The following is a 6,809-nucleotide window of genomic DNA, read 5'->3' as shown; positions in this document are numbered from 1 at the left end:
TTGAAATTACGGACGTTTAGTGAAAGTTTAGACGCGTTTTAAATCGCGTGAGGTGGCGTGGGACCCACCCCACTTGAAAGTCACTTAAACATCTCATCACTCCACTATTCATCATCACCCTCCCTTCCTTTTCTCTCCCCAAACCCGAGCTCCAGCCCCTCCCCCTTCCTCATTGTGCAAATTCTTCTTTGGACCATAACTTGGCCATTTTTCCACCAAATCACTTGATTCTTGTGTTGAAATTTGTTGGGGAGAACCTTCTAAACCCATTGGTACCATTCTTGAGCCTTGAAATTGAGTGTGTGAGGAGATCCTTCCCTCTTTCAGCCGCGAGTTCAAGGAGGAATTGTGTGTTCATGGAGCTTTGGAATGCTCCAATGGTGGAGTATGTGTAGGAGGAGTCCATTGCCTAGCATTTGTGTAAGTTCCACACCTTTTGATTGGTTGATTCATGAGATTGGATTATTGAACCCTAAACTTTGATTTGATGAATTGTGATGTTAGAGAGCTCAACTTGAAAATGTGTATTAGATGATAATGTGTTAGAATGATGTATTAGAGCTAGAAATACGATGAAATTTATTAGTGAAAATTGATGAATTTAACTTAGAAAAATTTGATGATCATGACTTTGGACTTTTGAATTTTGGTGTTGAGAATTTGTTTGATGAATTGTGGCATGATGATATGATGATATAATAGGTTGTGTGAGGGTTAGAATGATTAAAATTGAATGGAAATCCCTTGGAGTGTCATAGAGCAAAATTTGAACCTTTGAAGAGAAATGAGTGAATTGATGTTGAAAAATGAATTGGATGATGATTTGTGTAGTTATGTGGTACTTAGATGGGTTGTGGTGGTTGGCAAGTGTTTGAATCAATGGAAAAAAAATGAATTGTGTTTAGAAGCCTAAATGGACCTAGAGCGAAATATTTAGCGAAACGATGCTCAAAAGACTTAAAACGGCGAAACGACACTTGAAATGACCTTATGGCAACCCAAAGATGGGTACTAAAATGAGAAAGAAAATTTAGAAAAATAAATCCCCAAATAACACATAGATGGCCGAACCTTCAAGGAGGAATGGGGGATTTTTGCGGTTTTCGCGTTCTGATGTAATTCGACGCGAAAATGACGAAACCGCACTTGAACTAACCTCTTGGCAACATATTGAGGCGTAATAAAATGAGATACAAACTTTAGAAAAATAAAATTGAAAATAAGCCTAGGATGGCCGAACCTACCAAGTGTGGGTGAGGTGATTTTGTGATTTTTGGCGTTTTGACGTTATTTGACGCGTACTGATGGTTGTACGTCATTGTATAGGTTGTCGTACGTCGACCTGAATCTCGAATCTTGAATCAGTGAGCTGCCCTTGGTCCGGGACCAAGAGGATTGAGGTAAGTAATTGGTTCAATGCATGTATAATTGCAAATTAGCATGTATTGGTTGAACTATAAGTGATTCGGAATGTCCTCTGTGTAGGCATTCTGCTGTGTACCGAGTTGAGGGATAAGCTGCTGCGGAGCTTGTGAAAACAATATTTAAGGTAACCTCTTGGTACTGGGGCTTGTTCCCCTTTTCTGTTCCACCATACCCGTTGAGGGCAATGGTAGGAAGTGTATATGAGTAGTGTAGAACAGCTTGAGCATGCATGCATTATTACAGTGGGTACTTATGTACCGAGTCTCTGGCCAGTAGACTAGTTTGGCCTGCGGGCAGTGCGGACTTCCACTGGATAGGTCTCCGAGAGGGAGTTCCAGTTGACCGAGGGTCATAGTGTGTGATCCGGATAGGAGCACACTAGGAATGTCTCAGGTGTTATGGATGGAATGGGTACCTTGGTGGTAGTGATTTGATCACACTTTGGGTGGACCCATAGGCTTGATGGAATGGGTACCTTGGTGGTAGTGATTTGATCACACCTTGGGTGGACCCATAAGCTTATATATGCCCATGGCGTGCGTGGTATTGGTAGCTACCATCCCGCATCGTTGTATTTTGTATTTCGATATCCCCCAGTTTCTCTAAATCCCTTGCTATATCCTATTTTCAAAGTGGTTGTTTTATTTTATTGATATGCATCGAAGTGAACCATTGGGTGGAGTTTTCTCCAGAACCTCTTGGTTACTGAGATATATTCATATATCTTACCCCGTCTCGGGGCATTTATTTCAGGAGGTAGCAGTGGAGCCGGAGCAGTGGGCAAGAGGCCCGCAGAGTGAGCAGTGGAGTGCTTCACATTTTGCATTTTGTTGGTCGTGTGACCTAGGCTAGACTTAGGGCATGAACATCTCATATGTATGTGGTATGAGCTTCATTAGCATATTTGTTCATGCCATTTTGCCTAAGTCTAGTAGTTATGTATTTGGTTATGTTGTCATTTGTATTTAAGTTATAATATTGGAAGAATGTAAGTTAAAGTTTAAGTTTCAAGTTGTAAGTTGTAAAGCAAATATTGTAATTGTACTTGACGCATGACATGGTATGATGGAAGGGCCTTAGGCCTATTTTAGGTTATGATTATATGTATGATGAAAATATGCATGAAAAAGGTGTTAGTGATTGCAACTACTTAAGAATGATTAATATGAGCTATATGTCTAATAACTATAAACTGGATTGGGTTGTAAGTGCCCCAAGGCGTTGTTGGTCCTTGTGTGTGTCACCCATTGGATTATTACTGTATTATCATGTGATTATTAGGTACATTTGAGGCTTAAATGATCTTTTACAAATTTGGTACTATTGGAAAAAGAAAGGAAACTCTGGCGAATTTTCTTTAGGATTGGCAGATTTTAGGCGAACTTCGGGAGAGAATATCTCCCTCCATAGAGGTCCAATAGGGACGTGTCATACGCCATTTTGAAGGTTGAGATGTCCTCTACCTTGTGTCAAAATTTGGGAAAAATCTGGGTTGGTCTTTGACCTGGAAAAATTGGAGGAACGCAGACTGCTCATGTGCCCACTACTCCTGTGGCAGTTCTGGTCCGGTTTTGGGAAATTAATTCCCGCTTCGTTTCTCAGTAAAATTAAGCGTATGATATATTAAATCGAAGATTGAGGTGTCTAGTTTATGGTATAAAAATTTGAGAGCAATTGAATGAGTGGATTTAGTGCAGAAATTCGTGCAGTGAGAGAGGTTTAGAGCTGTTTTGGGGTTGGTTGGCTATTTTGCTTATCCAACTTCAAACGGCGATAATCAGAGCAAATGAGCTCCGAATTGAGCGTGTGATATCTTGTTGAAAAGGGAATTAAGTAAGACAAAGATATAATTGGAGAAGAAGGTATGGTCGCGAGCGGTGTGGTCGCAGAAAAATTAGGAGTGAACCATGTTCGAATAGGTAAAAACGTAAAGTTTGGAAATTGGCTAAGTGAGTTTATGGGAACCCCTTAGTAACTTGTAATAAGTATACTGTGATGTAAAAATAGATAAATTAAATATTGCGCAAGAGTTAACAGTTATTGTCACAACTTTTAATTATTACGCGTTTTTATTGTTTTAAATGCTCGCGTAATAATCGGAAAAAGTTTATTCGTATTTTTATAAATGAATTGTTGTGATTGTAACTGCGCTTAATATCATAATTACTGTTAACAATACCGGTACGTAACAGGCTGTTACATTTTATGGTATCAGAGCCAGGTTTGTAAGGGAACTCTGATAATGCATTACTGTATCTTGTGTTGCATAACTATCTGTGAACTGTTTATGATTAATGTATATGTGATTCCTCAGTGTGGGTCTGATCAGCTCATTCCTTTGTGTTACATGTACAGATATCATGAGCAGGGCACGGGGTCGCTGTAAGAACCCGCACCGTTAATTAAGGTATTTAATTAATTAATTATGTGAAAATAGGAAATGATTTCATAATTGACCCTAATAATTATTAAGAAGCTTTAATAATTATGGTAAGTGATTAAGAATGCTGAAAGTCGCTTTTCGGAAGAAAGGTGCAGATACCGGTTCTGCTAGTCGGTATAAATGCGTACTGAAAAAGTATCCCGGAAAATTAATGTAAGTGCATGATAATTACTAGAATAATATATAGGACTTGTAAAACGAGTTTCAAGTCAAAATAATGAGAACTGATGCCAGAAACTGATACTGGCTATGAAAAACGCGTACCGAAAAGGTGCTCAGAAAAATATAATAAAAATATGAAAATCCTTGTAAAATTGAGGAGGTTATGAATCCAGAGTTTGAGATTAAAATGCTAAGTTTAGCAATTAAAGTTAATACTGTGTGTTTTAACCCTTTAGTGGCCTATAAATACAATAGTTGGGCACAAAACCCTAGGTGTTTTTTGAAAGAAACTCAGCGGCTGAGTGTGGCTTCTCTTTAGAGTTTCTTGGAGTCCTAGCCTTCTTCTCTAAAGTTTCCATTTTTTTTCTTCCTCTCTTCCATTGAAACACCACTCATCCATTAAAGCTTTAGTTGTGTTGAAGGAGAACCCTTTGTTGAAGATTTTGGTGCTTTCTAAACCTCTCAAGTTTTCATTTTTCTGTTCTAAAAAGAACCAAGATCTGTGAGTGCATTGGATTCTATTTGTGGTGTGGACCCTTGTGATACCGAGTTCGAGTTGGAGGGGCATACGGGTACAGGTAAGCTTTCGTGTCCTCGGTTTAGCCATGTTGTGGTTCCACCATGTCCCATGGGGAGATGGTATATGCATGTTGTGTTACATGCTTTTGATGTTTTGGAAATGTTGTTGAGTTATTGTATGTTAGTGCCTTGTTGATATGCATGGAGGTGTTCCACCTATACGGTAAGCCTGAGTATGTGGAACATACAAGAGGGTGAGGCTGTGGGTGAGGTGCAAGCGGTGTTCCTTGTACTACATGTAGGGAATAGACGTATTCCTACATTTCTCTGGCCAGTAGATAGTGATTACACACATGGCATAGATATCTGTTGCACTACATAGTTTTAGAACTGATAATGATATAAATGCTTTTAGAACTTATATTGCACATGTAAGTGAGCTTGGGGTGGAAGATCCTTGAGGACCCATTGTCTTACTGAGATTTCTTGTTTAGAGATCTCACCCCACGTTTGGGGAATGCTTATTTCAGGGTCAGGTAATGTTGAGACCTCAGGCGGCAGGAGGCCAGAGCTGAGTTAGATTGCTGTTATATTATGCTGCCATGATTGGATGCTGGATTTGCATGCTGTTTATACTTATAGCTTCAGTTATGTTTATGGAGTTTTACGTTGAGACTGGCTGCTTACTATGTTTATTTGGTGAGCATGGGGATTGTCCATGACACATAGTATTGTTATGTCTTGATTATGTCTTGAGTCTTTTGGAGTTGTAATAATGTATCAGGATATTGTCCGGATTACTTGATGTAATGCCGTGATTTAGATACACACTTTATCTATATATTGAGGTATTTCAGTAGATGTCTTATTGCGATTTACATACAGGCGATATTTTATGAAATTGATTAAGTAATCAAGTTGGTAATTGATGATGACGTCATAATTGAAAAGAAAAAGAATATTCCGCATTTTTAATTAAGCACCGCTTAATACGATGTAATGTTAATATTCCGAGTATACACGGGGTGTTACAGTCGCCGTGGAGCTAAGGTGCAGGTCGTTTAGTAGCACCAGATCCTATTACTGCAGTCCTGAATGCACTGCAGGAAGAGACTGCTGCCAATAGAAATATGACCGAGACCCTGATGAAAAATAATCAGGATATGATGCATGCCTTCATGAATGAGATGAGGGATGACAGGGCTCGACATAGGAGGGATGATTCTCCTCCATATACGGCTACGGATACTGCTACCCGTACGCCATCTGTTACCCCTCAGCAGGAGGGGAGTGGGGCTAGTCATCATTCGGCAGAGGCTAGTCGTCACACTACTGATCCCACCTATGTTCCAGATCCTTCTGTGGATCCTTCTGTGGTTGCTCAGTCTGTTGGGATTGCTGGGCAAATTTTTGCAGGTACTAATGAGCAGAGACTCATCTCTTTTAGAAAGCACAAGCCGCCATCATTTCAGGGGTCAAGGGACCCGAAGGTAGTGACTACTTGGTTGAAAGGTATGGATAAAATCTTCCAAGTTATAGAGTGTCAGGATCCCCAGAGGTTGTTGTATTCTGTTTATATGCTCGAGGGAGATGCCCACGAGTGGTGGTACACTGCATCTCAGCCTTTCATTATTCAAGGGGAAGAGATTACATGGGCTTTATTTGAGAGACTGTTTCATGAGGAATACTTTCCCAGGGATGTCCGGGAAGCTAAACAGGGTGAGTTTGAAAAGTTGGTACAGGGTACCATGACTATTGATGCCTATGTGGCAAAGTTTAATGATTTGGTGAAATTTTCCAATTATGGGGGTGTTCTGCCGACCCCTGAGTTTCTTTCTGCTAAATTTCAGAGGGGTTTGAATGAAAAAATTGCAAAGAGGATGTCTAATACTGCTGTGAGAAACTTTGCAGATCTTGTGACTCAGTGTAAACGGTTTGAAAGTGTTTATAATAGATATCCAAAATCTGGTTCTTCGAGGACATCTGCTCCTCCCGGCAATAATAACAGAGGTGGCTACCATCAAAACAATAATAGAGGTAGGGGGTTGCAGGTAAGACAGCCCCAAGGTCAGTTTAAAAGGGGTGGTGGTCAGAGAAGTGGCTATAATGAGAGAAATTCTGCTCCTCGTTGTGATAAGTGCAAGAAGTTTCATCATGGGCCTTGTAATGTGGCCCCAAATGCTTGTTTCAAATGTGGTAAGGTTGGGCATTATGCCTACAATTGCACTAATGATACTGGGCAGGCTGCGAACTGCAGGCC

Source organism: Gastrolobium bilobum, unplaced genomic scaffold (assembly GCF_033153095.1).
Source record: "Gastrolobium bilobum isolate Gb01-03AN ecotype WA unplaced genomic scaffold, APGP_CSIRO_Gbil_v1 utg3862, whole genome shotgun sequence".
Lineage (NCBI taxonomy): Eukaryota > Viridiplantae > Streptophyta > Magnoliopsida > Fabales > Fabaceae > Gastrolobium > Gastrolobium bilobum.
Note: the sequence above shows the minus strand (reverse complement) of the source record.